This window comes from Prionailurus bengalensis, chromosome E2 (genome assembly GCF_016509475.1).
Source record: "Prionailurus bengalensis isolate Pbe53 chromosome E2, Fcat_Pben_1.1_paternal_pri, whole genome shotgun sequence".
Classification (NCBI taxonomy): domain Eukaryota; kingdom Metazoa; phylum Chordata; class Mammalia; order Carnivora; family Felidae; genus Prionailurus; species Prionailurus bengalensis.
In genome coordinates this window covers 19,417,663-19,433,799 of record NC_057352.1, presented here as the reverse complement: position 1 = coordinate 19,433,799, position 16,137 = coordinate 19,417,663, and the positions used below count along the sequence as shown (strand labels likewise).

At 41.0% G+C, this 16,137-nt stretch overlaps 1 non-coding gene and 1 pseudogene across 1 annotated transcript; one reads left to right on the top strand and one right to left on the bottom strand.

Annotated features, from left to right (window-relative positions):
- LOC122494304 overlaps nt 1-8,083 on the bottom strand; it is a 32,708-nt pseudogene extending 24,625 nt beyond the window's left edge.
- LOC122495339 lies at nt 1,639-1,746 on the top strand. The gene has a single exon (XR_006300411.1). It is a non-coding gene; the product is annotated as a U6 spliceosomal RNA (small nuclear RNA).
- Nucleotides 8,084-16,137: the final 8,054 nt, after the last annotated feature.

The window sequence follows — 16,137 nt, the reverse complement described above, 5'->3', positions numbered from 1 at the left end:
TAAAAAATAAAATCTTTTAAAAAACCATTTTAATATAATACGTACTATGAGATGACGTATGAGGTATGCGGGAAGCACTTCTGTGACATACTGAAGTGCCATGGTTATCTTGAGGACAAGCATGTGTGTGATCATTTGAGTTCTAAGCGGACCTAGCCACTCTTTTGATAGAATGTCATTTTTACTTAAAAGAGAAACTGGCAAGCCGGTTATTCAGTTTGGCCCCACCTCCTGAAGGGAAGAGTATCAAAGAACGTGTAGACATATCTCTAAACCACCACGGCCTCCTTAAGAGTAAACAAACAGGCTCTCATCTGCTCTGTGGGAAGGCAGAGGAGCCGGGGACCAGTCCCAAGACTTAACGGTCACAGGAGCCAAACTCCACGGAAAGATACATTCCCAACGAAGGAGGTCGGCTGCACCTAGGTCAGGGCCCAGTGAGAAGAAATGGAATGAATTATCTGGATTGATGTCCTTGAAAAACTTGAATACCCAGATTCCTCTGAGCCCTTTGAGCCTACAGAAGGAGCTCACCCTCTCCCATTAAGAGCTAACCTCTCATCTCCCCCTTGTGGAGATCACACAGAGGCTGCTCCCCCCCCAAGACAACGCTCACCCACCCACTCCCATCTCTGCAGGGATGTGGACCCTCAGGACCTGTCCTTCCTAACCACCAGGAGTTTAATCTCCAAATGGTGACTGAATCTTAAAATTAGGATTGACCCACAATATAACCCATAGGGCCTGATAAGGAAGGAAAGGGACTGTACCCCAAAGGGAGCTAGCATGTGCCAGCAAAAGCCAGGAGAGCACCTATAAGATTGGATTCTAGAGTGTTTGTTTGATCAAGAGGACTAGAATATATAAATTGAAGAAGGGAGAGTTTATCCACTTACAATCACCTTCCCAGGACACAGGATTTAATACTCTACTAAGAATATTAATTGCCGGGGTGCCTAAATACTACTAAGTGGGTGCCTGGGTGGCTCAGTTGGTTGAGTGTCTGACTCTTGATTTCGGCTCAGGCCATGATCTCAGGGTTATGGGACTGAGCCCCACGTCATGCTCTGCACGAAGTGTGGAGCCTGCTTGGGATTCTCTCCCTGTCTCTCTCTACACCACCCCCCTCTCTAAAATTAATTTTTTTTTTTAGTGTTTATTCATTTTTGAGACAGAGAGAGACAGAGCATGATCAGGGAAGGGGCAGAGAGAGAGGGAGACACAGAATCCGAAGCAGGCTCCAGGCTCTGAGCTGTCAGCACAGAGCCCGATGCGGGGCCTGAACCCACAAACCATGAGATCATGACCTGAGTGAAGTGGTCGGATGCTTAACCAACCGAGCCACCCAGGCGCCCCAGATTAAAAATATTTTTTAAAAGAATATTAATTGGAAAGCTGCAGTTTGGAGTTAATATTCTCAGTACATATATGTGTCTGACAAAAGATTTGTATCCAGGATAAAGGGCTTCTACAAGTTAGTAATAAAGGGCTTGAATAGACAATTAACAAAAAACATATGAAAGGCCAGTGAGCACATGAAAATGGTCTCAACATCATAAATCATCAGCAGAATGCAAATTAACCACAATGAGATACCTCCATACACCCATCAGAATAGTTAATATGAAGAAGGCTGACGTGCTTGCCTCGGCAGCACATGTGCTAAAACTGGAACAATACAGAAAAGAGCAGCATGGCCCCTGTTGCAGGGATGATATGCAAAAAGACCCACAACACCAAGCGTTGGTGAATATGAGAAACAACCAGAATTCTGACATTCTGCTGGTAGAGTGTAAAACGGCACACAAACACTCCTAGGCACTTTCTTAACTTAAACCTCAGCAATCCCGCTCCTAGGTATTTATCCAAGGAAAAATAAAAACGTATGTCGACGGAAAGCCTTGTACGAGAATGTTCATAGGAGTTTTATTTACATCAGTGACAAAATTCAAAATGGCCCCGGTGTCCATAGGCAAAGAGATAAACCGTAGCATAGTCACGTAAGAGAAAACTACCCAGCAACAAAGTGGAATGAATTACTGATACACATAATAACAGAGTGATCTCAGCAACATTACACTCAGTGAGAAAAGCGAGACACAGAGTAGTACCTAGAAGGTATGGGCAAAACTCATACCTTTGATGAGAGAAATCAGAGGAACGGTTGCTTCCGGACAGGGGACTCACTGGGAAGAGGCAACAGGAAACTCTTTGGGGGTGATGGAAATGTCTTATATCTTGACAGAGCTATGACTTACACAGATACACGCATTTGTCCAATCGGTCGAACTGTATGCTTGAGATCTATGCATTTCACTATATGTAAATTATACCCTGATTAACATAAATAATCAAGCCTCATTCTTCTTTCCCTTTTCCTCCTATTTTTTATCTTAGTTAGCACATCACCATTTATTTAAGTCTTCAAGTCCAACCCATTCTAGACTTCCCTCTTCCTCTTCATCTGCTCTATTACCTTGAGAGTTTCACGCTCTCAAATCTGCCCCTTCATATTCACTACTAATGACCCAGGCTTAGTTCATACCCCTGGACTGGTGAAATAGATTTATAACTGGACTTACCATTTCTTATTTATTTCTCTACAATGCCAAAAGAGTGACCTTCCTAAAACTCATAACCCTTCCTAAAATTCACTCCCTCATTAAACGCTCTTTGATAGATTTATGCTACCTGTAAAAGAATATCTAAACTCCTAGCGGAACAATAGGCCAAGTGCTACCTGGTCTAGTCTAGGAACACACCCAGGGAATGTAATGTCTGAAGTCATCTAGTCCCTGGGGTGTCTGGGTAGCTCAGTCGGTTAACCGTCAGACTTCGGCTCAGGTCATCATCTCACGGTTCATGGGTTCAAGCCCCATGTTGGGCTCTGTGCTGACAGCTCAGAGCCTACAGCCTGCTTCGGATTCTGGGTCTCCCTCACTCTCTCTGTCCCTCCCCCACTTGTACGTGCGCTCTCTCTCTCTCTCTGTCTCAAAAATAAATAAAATTTTTTAAAAATGAAGTCATCTAGTCCCCAAACAGAGGCCTGACCATTCTGGTTTCCTATCTGCGAACTATGCATTCATGTTTCCGGTTCGAGTGGGATATCTTGACTTCATAATCATCTCAGTTCAGTAACACATGCTCATCCTCCCTCCCTGCCTCAGGGAGAGGAGTCCCCATCTCCAGCCACCAAGACTCAACGTGTGGAGGTACCAGATATCCCTTCCTCTCCCACACCCAGGTGCAAAAGTCCTGTCCAGTCAGCCTCAACAGCACCCACTGCTGCTAACTAGCTGCCTTGTTATAATGCCAGGACCACGTCTCCTCTCCACAGATTACAGCTGTTGCCTCTTAGCTGGTTTTCTCTACTTCAAATGCAACTTGGAGGATTTACATCCAACACATTGGCATCATGCATGATTTGGATTTTCAGCACCCCGGAGATTCCCACTTTCCCTGGGTATCACCGTAACTGTTGCTTTAACTGAGGTTCTGTACAAACTTCAAAAAGATTAGCTATAAAATGAGGGCTCTTAGTGGTCAAATCAACTGTCCATTTTTATGATTCACTTGATCTCAAAGCTGACGGTAGCGGCTGGTTTAAGATCAAAACAAAGGCTTACTTTCACCTCATTGAATATGTTTGAGCAAAAATTGAACTGCTTTTGTTAGGGATGCTATTTACAAAAGAAAAGTCCAGAGCATGGCAGGTTATGAGATACCTTGTAACAAAGATACTTTTTTCTATAGTCAATGTGTTGGACTAAAGATGGCCAGAAAGGGGTACTGCTACCATTAGAGGTGTCACTGTCCCTTAAATTTGGCCAAGTTCTCTAACTGCTCTGACCAGCAGAATACAAGAGTGATGCTATGCCAGTCATAGGCCCGGACCTTAAGAAACAAGCAGCTTCCGTTTCTTGAGTCTTGAAACAGCCTCTCTTGGAGCCATCAGCCACCATGTAAGAATTCCAACTACCCTATGGCCCCCTTGCTGGAGACACATGTAGGGAGGTCCTGAGACCGCATGAGAGGACAGACATGCCCAGCCAGCCCCCAGATGAGGTCTCACATATAAATAAGTATAAATAAATCTTCCTTACTGTGTTCTGTCTGAATTCCTGTCCCACAAAACTATGAGAAAATGACTGTTGTTTCAACTCACTGAGCTGTGGGGTAATTTGTTACCCAGAAATTGATAACTAGTACAATAAAGACCTGATAAAATTAGCAGCTTTAAATAGAATTCTCCATTCTACAGAAATATGTTGCTAATGAAAATGATCTAATTATTCTTTTCATGTCTTGACGAAATTATAAAGTAAAGCTATTAGATATGAAACAAAGATAAGACTAGAAAGTTTGTATGTGGTTTTAAATGAGAGACGAAGACAACTAGAGATTAATATTGGAACACTGCCATATTTTGCTCTTCAGAATGCATATCCAGGAGAACATGTCAAATTCCACTTCTGGATGATTCCTAAGTTTACACTTTAACACATCCTTTTTCAAAACAAAGCATTTTGTTCCTCTATTTATTCAATGAATATTTACTGGATACCTACCATATGTCCGGTTCCATTCTGAATGCTAAAGATACAGTGATGAACAAAACGGACAGTTCCTCTCCTCTGAGAGCCTAGAGTGAATGATAAAATATAAAAAGAGAAAAACAGTAAGCCAGTTAGGCTCAAGAATAAGAAAATCATCTCAGTGGACAAGGTACAGATATACACAGTGGTGGCAAGAGGGCAGCCCCAGGCCTACTGGATTAGGGACAGGTCCCAGCACTGGCAACCAGGAATTCAGTTCCTTTGGGACAAAGGAGTCTTGCTTTCTGCAAGAAAGCTCTTTTTCTCTTTCTTTTTTTTTTTTTTAATTTTTTTTTTCAACGTTTATTTATTTTTGGGACAGAGAGAGAGACAGAGCATGAACGGGGGAGGGGCAGAGAGAGAGGGAGACACAGAATCGGAAACAGGCTCCAGGCTCTGAGCCATCAGCCCAGAGCCTGACGCGGGGCTCGAACTCGCGGACCGCGAGATCGTGACCTGGCTGAAGTCGGACGCTTAACCGACTGCGCCACCCAGGCGCCCCAAGAAAGCTCTTTTTCTTAAAAAGAAGCTGAAAAAAATGCTCAACATCACTCATCATCGGGGAAATACAAATCAAAATCACAATGAGATACCACCTCACACCTGTCAGAATGGCTAACAGTAACAACTCAGGCAACAACAGATGTTGGCGAGGATGCGGAGAAAGGGGATCTCTTTTGCATTGTTGGCGGGAATGCAAGCTGGTGCAGCCACTCTGGGAAACAGTATGGAGGTTCCTCAAAAAACGAAAAATAGAACTACCCTACGACCCAGCAATTGCACTACTAGGCATTTACCCAGGGATATAGGTGTGCTGTTTCGAAGGGACACATGCACCCCCATGTTTATGGCAGCACTATCGACAATAGCCAAAGTATGGAAAGAGCCCAAATGTCCATCGATGGATGAATGGATAAAGAAGATGTGGTATATATATATATATACAATGGAGTATTACTCGGCAATCAAAAAGAAGGAAATCTTGCCATTTGCAACTACGTGGATGGAAACGGAGGGTATTATGCTAAGTGAAATTAGTCAGAGAAAGACAAAAATCATACGAGCTCACTCATATGAGGACTCTAAGAGACAAAACAGATGAACATAAGGGAAGGAAAACAAAAATAATATAAAAACAGGGAGGGGGACAAAACAAAAGAGACTCATAAATATGGAGAACAAACTGAGGGTTGCTGGAGGGGTTGTGTGGGGGCGGGGGATGGGCTAAATGGGTAAGGGGCACTAAGGAATCTACTCCTGAAATCATTGCTTCACTTATACTAACTAATTTGGATGTAAATTAAAAATAAATAAATAAATAAATAAATAAATAAATAAATAAAAATAAAAATAAAAAATAAAGTTAAATTATGAAAAAAAAATTTTGCAGACTGAAACAAAAAAAAAAAAAAAGAAAAGAAAAGGAAGCTGAAAAAGACAGCTGCCAATTGGGGCTGGGTGACCTGTCTTCACAGAAGGCTGTGGGTCTGGGGAGGTGAAGAACAGAGGATTCGACCCAAGCTAGATCCAAGATTCCCCAATATGATCACAGAACAAGGGCAGCCAAGTATCATAAGATCTGATTCCGGGCTGGAGGCAGACAGAGGACATGTGATGGCAACTACAAAACCATAAAATCTCACCTGTAAAAATGTACATCTATTTATGCAGAACATGTACCACTGAGATGCCACATAACCACAACCTCTAAAGTCCACTTAAAATGTTTTGCCTACACAGAAGAACAAGCTGCACTGCCATTTTGTAAGGGAAATCTGTGCTTTGGTTTGTCATCTATTGAGTTTTTATTCTTGTTCCTGTGTGTTTAACAATTGCTATGGTAGGAAAACAAAAATTAGCAGCCTGCCAAGCACTCGTGAGTCATGGCTGCTTTTGAGTCGATTCAGCTGACTAGCAGCTACTGTGCAGCCCAGAAGAGGACTGAGGGGCCAGCAGAAGTGAAGATGGCCCTCCTCATCAAGGGGAGACACTGTATCTCTAAAGAATGGAAATTATCATAAAACCGCAGGTGTTCTCCCATATAGATTCGATTATTTTGAGACTAAAATGAAACAAGGAGTGTTTTGAGTCATAAATATGTTTTTCATAACTTGATTATGAGTAAAATAACAATTTCCTAACTGATGTCATTCAAGTTCAGGTATGAATGGGACACATCAGATTATCCTGGGTAACTTTTTTTTTAATGTTATTTTTAATTTTTTTAAGTTTATTTATTTAATTAATTAATAAGAGACAGAGCAAGTGGGGGGGGGGGCAGAGAGAGAGCGAGAGAGAGAGAATCCCAAGCAGGCTCTCACAGACAGTGCGGAGCCGGACTAGGCACTTGAACTCATGAACCCTGAGATCATGACTTGAGCTGAAACCAAGAGTCAGAGGCTTAACAGACTGAGCCACCCAGGCACCCCTCCCTGGGTAACTTTTGCCTCATTTATTAGTGAGGCAAATTAGTATCCAGGATCTAGCCATATTATTCTTAAAAAAAAAAAAAAATTAGAAAAAAAAAAAAAGGCAATTGAAGTAAATACCTACCCACAGTTTGACAAGAAAGTGGCCAGAGTGCAATAGCATATAGTCAAGAGCACAAGCTCTGAAGCCAGAATAATGAGATTCTGATCTTGACTCTGCCAAGTAATAGGTGTGAAATCTTTGGGAGGCAAAATCGCCTATCTGTGCCTCAGTTGCCTCAAGCACTCACATACTATATTGGCACGCATATATTACATTCTAAGGAAGTCTTCACAAATGAAACTGAGTAGAACAATATTTTTATAAAAATATATTTTATTTTGTTTTGCATCACGAAAAACTTCGAAAACACACCTTTATTTTGGCCATCTAATGGAGCCGCCCCTAAGAACTCTCATTACTAGACGGGGCTGAGGACTTTTTATTTTTAAAGAAAGCTCGGGAAGGAAGCCGTATTTAAACCGAAAACTCCCCTCCCAGGAAGAAAACCACTCAGGTGCTGCATCTGTTTTGCAACAGTGCCCCTGAAGCCCACGCGAGGACGCAGGGAGCGTCCCCTGGGTAGTCGTCCCACTCCCGACAGGACTCTTGTCCTAAGAGAGCAGAGGAACGGGGGAAGATCAACCCACTCGGTACCCACAACTTCCCGCCTTCCCCTCCGGCAGACAAGCCGGTGCAAATAACGCCGGTCGCCGACGCTGCACCTCACTCACCTGCCACCAAAAAGCTGCCCAACCGACCGCAGCAGCACCTCGCCCGGGGCGTCCCGAGCCAGGAGGCGGGGAGAGGGGTGTGGCCACGGCCGGGGCGGGGTTGAGGGCCACATCACACCCACAGGCCCTTGGGGCCAGACCCTTCCTCCGCCCACCTCTCTGCGCCTGCGCCTGATAACGCGGGGCAGGCTGGGAGGTAGCGATGGCTTGGTGGTTGGTGCGCTGGCAGCTTGCTTGTTGGGCTGCTCTAGCCTTAGCCACGTCCTCATCACCTGTGCCGGCCATCTGAGTGTCCGCCCTTCTCAGTCCTCAAACCCCAATCAAGAGTGAACATAGCCCTCACCCCCGAAAATTTCCTTCGGCCCGTTGGTAATCCCTCTTCCCAGGCAGTCTACTGTAACTATTCCTTACATAACCATAGATCTGCTTTTGGTCACTATTGATTAGTTTGCACTTTATGGAGTTGTATATAAACGTAATCATATACTATGTGCTTTGGAGGGGGTTAGAAATCCAGCTTAATCATTTCTGGATTCATCCATGTTGCTGAGTGTATCAATAGTTCATTCCTTTTTTATTACTGAGTAGTAGTCCATTATGTGGATATTGCACCATGTGTTTATCCATTCACACGTTGTTGGACTTTTAGGTTGTTTCCAGTTTCTGGCTATATCGAAGCTATCGACATAGTTGTGCAAGCCTTTGTATGGGCATACGCTTTTGTTTCGATTAATACCTACGAGTGAATGGCTCTCATTATGATAGATCTATATTTAACTTTTTAAGAAAACTGACAAATTGTTTTTCAAAGTGGTTGTTCCACTTTACATTCCCACCAACAGTGAGTGAAAGTTCTAGATTCTCCATATTCTCACCAAAACTTATTGGACATTCTAAATGTCTAAAAGATATTCTAGAGATCTAAAAGATCTCATGTAGGTTAATTTGCTTTTGTCTAATGACTAATGAAGTTGAACATCCTTTCATAAGCATATGTCATCCATGTATTTTTTAGTAAAGTGTCAATTCAAATCTTTTGCCCATTTTTAAAAATTGGGTTTCTCATTCTCTTACTAATAAGTGTTTCAAGTTTTTTTACATACTTTGGATGTGTCTTTTCAGATATGTGATTTGTGAATATTTTCTTCCAATCTGTGGCTGGAATCTTTTCATTGACTTAAAAGCATGTTTCAAAAGCAGACATTCTTAATTTTGACAAAGTTTAACTTAGCTATTTTTATTTGTTTTTAGTGTCATATCTAAGAAATCTTTGCCTACCCCAAGGTCCTACAGATTTTGTCTTTTTCTCTATAAGTTTCATAGTTCTAAAATTTAAACTTATGATGATGATCTATGCTACATTAGTTTTTATATATATTGCAAGCGATGAGTTAAAGTTAATTTTTTGCTATAGCTATCCATTTTTTTCAGCCATTTGTTGAAAAGATTATATTTTCTCCATTGACCTGCCTTTGCCACTTAGTGGGAAATCAGTTGATTATATAAATGTGGGCTTATTTATGGAATCTATTCTATTCATTGATTTATCTATCATGACATTGATACCACATAGTCCTGATTACCATAGCTTTATAATAAGCTTGAAATCAGATCATTTAAATCCTCCAACTTTGTTCTTTTTTCTCAAAGTGGTCTTTGCTATATGCTTTGCATTTCCAAATGAATTTTAGAATCAGTTTGTCAATTTCAACAAAAACAAAAACAAAGCCTGCTGAGATTTTGATTGGAATTGTAAGGGATCTATAGATCAATCTACATCAAACCTTAAAAATATTGAGTCTTCCAATCTATGAATATGGTATACATCTCCATGTACACAGGTATTCTGTAATTTCTCTCAGAAATGTTTGTAGTTTTCAGTGTATAGGACTTGTGTATCTTTTGACAGATTTATCTCTAAGTTTTCATAGTTCTAGTGTTATTATAAATGGTATTATTTTTATATTTTTAATAGTTTATTGCTAATATATAGAAATACAAGTGGTTTTTGTATACTTATCTTGTATCCTGAAAACTTAGTACACTCACTTATTAGTTTAGGTAGTTTTTTATACATACCAAAAGATTTTCTATATAGACAGTCATTTCATCAATGAATAATGACCATTTTGTTCTTCCTTTCTAACCTGAATGACTTTTACTTCTTTTTCTTACCTTACTGCACTAGCTAGAACCTCCAGTAACATTTAATGGGGAATGGGTAGTCTTTTCAATATAAATATGGCTAGGTCAGTTGAATATTTATATAAGGAAATATGAGGGGTGCCTGGGTGGCTCAGTCGGTTAAGCATCCAACTTCAGCCCAGGTCATGATCTCGAAGTTTGTGGGTTAAAGCCCACATCAGGCCATCTGCTGTCAGCACAGAGCCCTCTTCAGATCCTCTGTCCCCCTCTTGTTCACGTGCATGTGTGCTCTCTCTCTCAAAAAATCAATACATATAAAAAAATTTTAATAAATAAAAACATGAACCTTGGCCTCCACCACACACCATACACAAAAATCAATTTGAGAAGCATATGAAAGGTAAGAGATGAAAGATAAGAGACTATGTTAATGGGTAACAGCAGGCAAATATTTCCTTCATGGGACACAAATAGCTGTAACCATAGAAGACTGATACACTAATTCAATTTAATTTATAAATTAAATACGCTTAACTTCTACATCAGTTAATAAAATTTCTACTCATCAAAAGACACCACTAAGAAAGTGAAAAGGTAAGTGACAGGCCAGCAGGAGATGTTTGTAAAACATATATCTGACAAAGGGCTCCTATAAATTAATAAGAAAATCTCTGGATTAATTTTAGGGAAGGGGAAAGGCAGAAGACTTGCACTGACCTTCACAAAGAAGAAGATCCAAATGGATGAAGATCCAAGCAGATGAAAAGGCATTCAACATCATTAGGTCAACAAGGAAATGCAAATTAAAACCACAATTGATTTACCACTATAAATCAAAACTCTCAATCTCCCACCATACTGCAACCAGTCTGGAAAACTGGAAGCATTATTTTTTTTTTAATATATTTTTTTCAACGTTTATTTATTTTTGGAACAGAGAGAGACAGAGCATGAACGGGGGAGGGGCAGAGAGAGAGGGAGACACAGAATCGGAAACAGGCTCCAGGCTCTGAGCCATCAGCCCAGAGCCTGACGCGGGGCTTGAACTCACGGACCGCGAGATCGTGACCTGGCTGAAGTCGGACGCTTAACCAACTGTGCCACCCAGGCGCCCCTGGAAGCATTATTAAAGCTAAATATACATGTATGCCCTATGACCTAGTAGCTCCGTTTCTGGATTATATGCCCAATACAAATGAATGCTTATGTCCAGAGAAAGACATGTAGAGGAATGTTCATGGAAGCTTTATTTCTAATGGCTGAAACTAGAAACAAGCCCAATTCCATCAACAATAGAATGCGCAACCATATTTTGTTTTACTCAAAAATTGAAATACTACCGTATGCTGTGGAATACAATAATGAAGAAGAACAAACCACTGCTGCATGCAAGCATATGGATGAATATCACAAATATAATGCCAATCAAAACAACCTAGCCACAAAATATTACATCTGTATGATTCTATTTATATGAAGTTCATAAAGAGGCCAGACTAACCCATGGTTATTTTTGTTGGGGGTGGGGACTGATAACCACTGGGACAAGTACGAGCAAACTTATTGGGGTAGCGGAAATGATCTGTATCTTTGTGTGGTGGCTAAACAGAGATAATACACATGTGAAAATACACTGTGCTCTACACATAAGATTTATTTGTTTTATGTACATAAGTTTTATTAACATAAAAGACAACTAAATAAAGTATTGGTTTCTGAACATAATGCAATTCTACTGATATGTATCTATTTCTGAGCCAAAGTTGCACTCTTAATGCTATAACTTCCTAGGAGGTTTGATGTCTGAAAAATAAGCCTAACTGTTTTTCTTTCAAAAATTTCCTGCACATGTATGCTTTCAGGTGAACTTTGGGATCAATTTTTCAAATTCCTCAGAAAAAACCTGTTAGGATTTTCATTGGAATTATGCCATATCTGTACTTTATTTGGAGAGCACTTAAATCTCTACAATATTGACTCTTTCCATCCAATTAACATGGTTCATTTATTCAGGAATTCAGTCAAGTTTTAAGGTATTTTTCAGGTAATGCTTGAATATTTTTGGTATATTATTATTATGTACATGATATGTATTAAGTAATTATTATTTCTGCTGCTATTATATAAGAAATATTTATCCTATTACATTCTGTAATCATTGATGGTACATGAAAAGGCTTTTAAAAATTATGTATCTGGGGCACCTGGGTGGCTAAGTGGTGGAGCATCTGACTCTTGATTTCAGCTCAGGTCATGGTCCCGGGGTCATGGGATTGGGCCCTACGTCAGGCTCCATACTCGGGGGAGCCTGCTTGGGATTCTCTCTCCCTCCCTCTGCCCCTCCATTCCCTTTTTCTCTCTTTCTCAAATAAAAAATATCCAGATAGATAGATAATAGATGGATGGATGGATGGATGGATGGATAGATAGATGATGGATGGATAGGTGGATGGATGGATGATGGATAGATAGATCTGGCCACTTTGATGAGCTTCTTCATTTTCATTGAACAAAGTATTATAGTTTTTCTTCATTGGACTTTTTAAACTTTCAGGTATAAAGTATCAAACCTTTTCTCCATTATATGAGAGTCTGATTTTTGGTTAATTTTCTACGTTTTCTTGAAAACAGGTAAAGACAGTATGTGTCAACTATGTTACTTGGCAACATTGCTTGGTTTGTAACTTTTATCTGGACTTGGAGTCACTGTAGCCTTGGGGGTCCTTTTCTAACCTGCAAGTCCCCTGTGGGGACCCTGAAGGCCATGCCTTAAAGTTGTTTCCAGAGATATTGTTTGCTAGGGGGCACGAAATCAGGGCAACTTGTACACCTGCCCAATGTAGATCTTGTCTTCTTGCTCCTGAGCCATCTGCTGAGTGAACTGCTTCAAAGATTCCCACGGCTGGAAATATCTGACACTGCCTTGGTGGCATGTGAGGTTCCTGTCCTATATTTTCTGAATAGTCTCCTATATTTTCTGAATAGTGTCGTGTGTGACCTCCATTAGCCTTAGGAGTCTGAAAGTTAGGCCGAATCTAAGAAGACCTACCCGTGGGCATCACAGGGTAATGGCAACAGTAGGCTAAGACCCTCAAATGCTCAATTTTCTTCAACCGATGGACTACAAGATAAAGGAATTGGAAAGGAAATGCTAACAAAGCACTGAGTGGGTGAAAAAGTACTTTTACCCCTTCTCTGATGTAGAAAACTCTGAGACATATGACAGAGGACAAATCCCTGTGGGGCAGTTGCAGGTTGGAGTAAAACCAAATTCATACGGAGAGGAGAAACTGTTCATTGTCCACGAAAGGGACCTGGCCAGAAATGCAGAAACCTGGCCAGAAAGGGCGGCTACAGGGATGGATTCATGTCTGGCTGGGTGGGTGTTGAGGGGGACCACGAAGACAAGAGAATGAACTTGAAGACCCCATACTTGTGATAAACTAGGTGTTACCTCCAAGTTGAGTCCAACTCCATTCAAACTTTTATCTGCATGGAGGAATGTTCGAGAGCACACAAGGGAGCAAAGGGCGAAAGCAGACACATGGCTGAGTGGTGTCCAGCAGGAGCAAGCAGGACTACAGTAACAACAGGACTGGGGTCACCAATGAAAGAAAGTTCTCTGTGTGTCGAAAGAGGTAACCCCAGGTCAACCCCAAAGTCTGACAAAAACTATGGACTGAGCCCTTGAGTGAATTTAGTGCGACACTAGAGCCCGACCAGTGTCCTCTGCTGCCACCTAGTGAAAATAGATGGGAATGAAAAGATTTTCTACAGTTCAGACATTTTTTTAAAGCCACAATTGGTTATTTTAAGGACCCACGCTGTACTTTCAGACTAGATAAAATTCTTGATTTAACAGCATATGGTGTGCGGAGATGATTTTCCTAAAAAGTTTAAATAAATTTCACTGTAGTATGTTGTTTGTTACAAACTAGCATGTAATATTGTCTGATGTAAAATTCCTAGAATTCCCAGAATAAAAAGGGTACTGTAGGTCCTGTAAAGACAGATGGCCAAAGACCAGTCCAGTTGCATAAGATATGGAGGGGACATCCTTACCCCCCTGGGTAATATAAATTCTGGTGATCAAAAGATGTGCCTACTTGTCCTTTTCTTCGTTCAAAGTGTTCAACAAACTCATGGGGGTAAATGACTGGCAAAAGTTTAACAAAACACTTCTGCATGAGAATCTAATCCTAGGTTTTTTTCCCTGAGAGTATGCGTCAACTATGTTGCTAGACAACGCTGCTTACAGTAAAAATGATCATTGGTAAATTGCATCTGGACTGACAGACTTATAAATACCTGATGAGGAAACCACTGTTTTGGGTTTCCTGAGTGTGGAACCCTTGTAACTGCGCACGTCCCTTGCAGAGGCCCTGGAAGCTATGCCTCCAGAATTACTGTGAGATTGCCTCCCGGGAGGCATGCACATTGAAATCAGAGCTGCTCTGGTAAAGGCCAGATGTGCACCTCACCTCCTTGCACCTAGTGAGTGAACTATGACAGGCACACTCACTGGAAAGGGTTCCAGATCTTCCCTGCTGACTGCTGCAGTTCTTGCCCTGTATCCTTCTTAATAAGTTGAGCATGGCCCATGGTCACCTTGTGAGCCTGAGTCAGCCTAACATCACCCTTGATGGGCCTTGCATAGGTAATTACATCAGCCACCCAAATGACTTTTTTTTCTGTTTCCTTTCCTTAACCGTATTCATTTCCTTTTCATTTGTAATTTGTTATAATTTGTTGAATTATAATGAATATAATAGTGAGGGAAAGGGGTTCAGTGGCTGAAGAACTCCTAGAAAGACTTCACAGGGATTCACTGCTAACATTTTGCCACGTTTGCTTTATTTTATTTTTATTTTCCCTCTACATTTATTACTACTATTATTTTATTTTTATTATTATTATTATTATTATTATTATTATTATTATTTGGGAGCAAGTTGCAGCCATCATATCCCTTTACTCTTAAATACTTTATTGTGAATATTCTAAAAACAAGACATCTACTTGCATAACCACAGTATAACACTCTAGGTGGGAAATCACATTAATACAAAGCTATTACCTAATTGACAGATCTATGAAAATTTCACCAATTTTTCCAATATGGTACTTTAGAGCATGTTTTCCTGGTCCCAGATCCCATCTTTTAGTCATCACATTGCTTGTGTTTGTCTTGTACTTCTATTCCTCTTTAGCTGGGAATAGCTCCTTAGCCCCTTTTTTGTTTGTTTGTTTGTTTGTTTGTTTGTTTGTTTGTCTTTCATGGCACAGGAAGTTTGAAGAGTATAGGCCTTGCTCCCTCATGCTCAGATCCAGGTTTGGGGCCCCACACTTTCGGGAAATCCACTCTGACCCTCCTCTACTTGCATCTCCCAAGTCTAGAGTCAAGGAGGCAAGCCCATGGGAACCTGCCCACTTCCTTCCAGACCAAAGGTCAGCAAACTTTTTCTTTAAAGGAACAGAAGATAGGGGCACCTGGATGGCTCAGTCAGTTAGGCGACCGACTTCAACTCAGGTCGTGATCCCACAGTTTGTGGGCTCAAGCCCCGCGTCAGGCTCTGAGCTGACAGCTCGGAGCCTGGAGCCTGCTTCAGATTCTGTGTGTGTCTCTCTCTTTCTGTCCCTTCCCTGTTTGTGCGCTCTCTCTTTCTCAAAAACAAATAAATAAGCATTAGAAAAAAACTAATAAAGGAACAGAGAATAAATATTTTAGGCTTTGTAGCCCTGAAGATGTCTGCTCTAACTCCTCAGCTGTGCCATTGTGTAACAAGAAAGCAGCCACAGATGATATGTAAATGAAGAAGTGTGGCTGGGATTCCAATAACATTTTATTTACAAAATCAGACAGAGGGCCTTGATTTGGCCCAGGAGCATAGCTTACTAACCAATTTTCTAATCCATGCCGTGGCTACCCAAAGATCCACAATGCCATGCCCCAACAGCCTCATGCCCCCTACACAAGACTGGCCTGTGTGGGCCTCTCTTCCACTTCCCACGTTCCAGTGTGGGACTCCAAGGAGTCTAAAAAGTCTACATTTGAACCTGGCCTTCAGCTTGGTCTGAAGGTATACTTTGTCCAGAGAAAAAAGCACTTAACATATTTTATTCAACCATTTGTTGCTCGAATTATAACTTTTAAACATTCAGACATATGGTATGTGGTCTCCATTTATATTTTG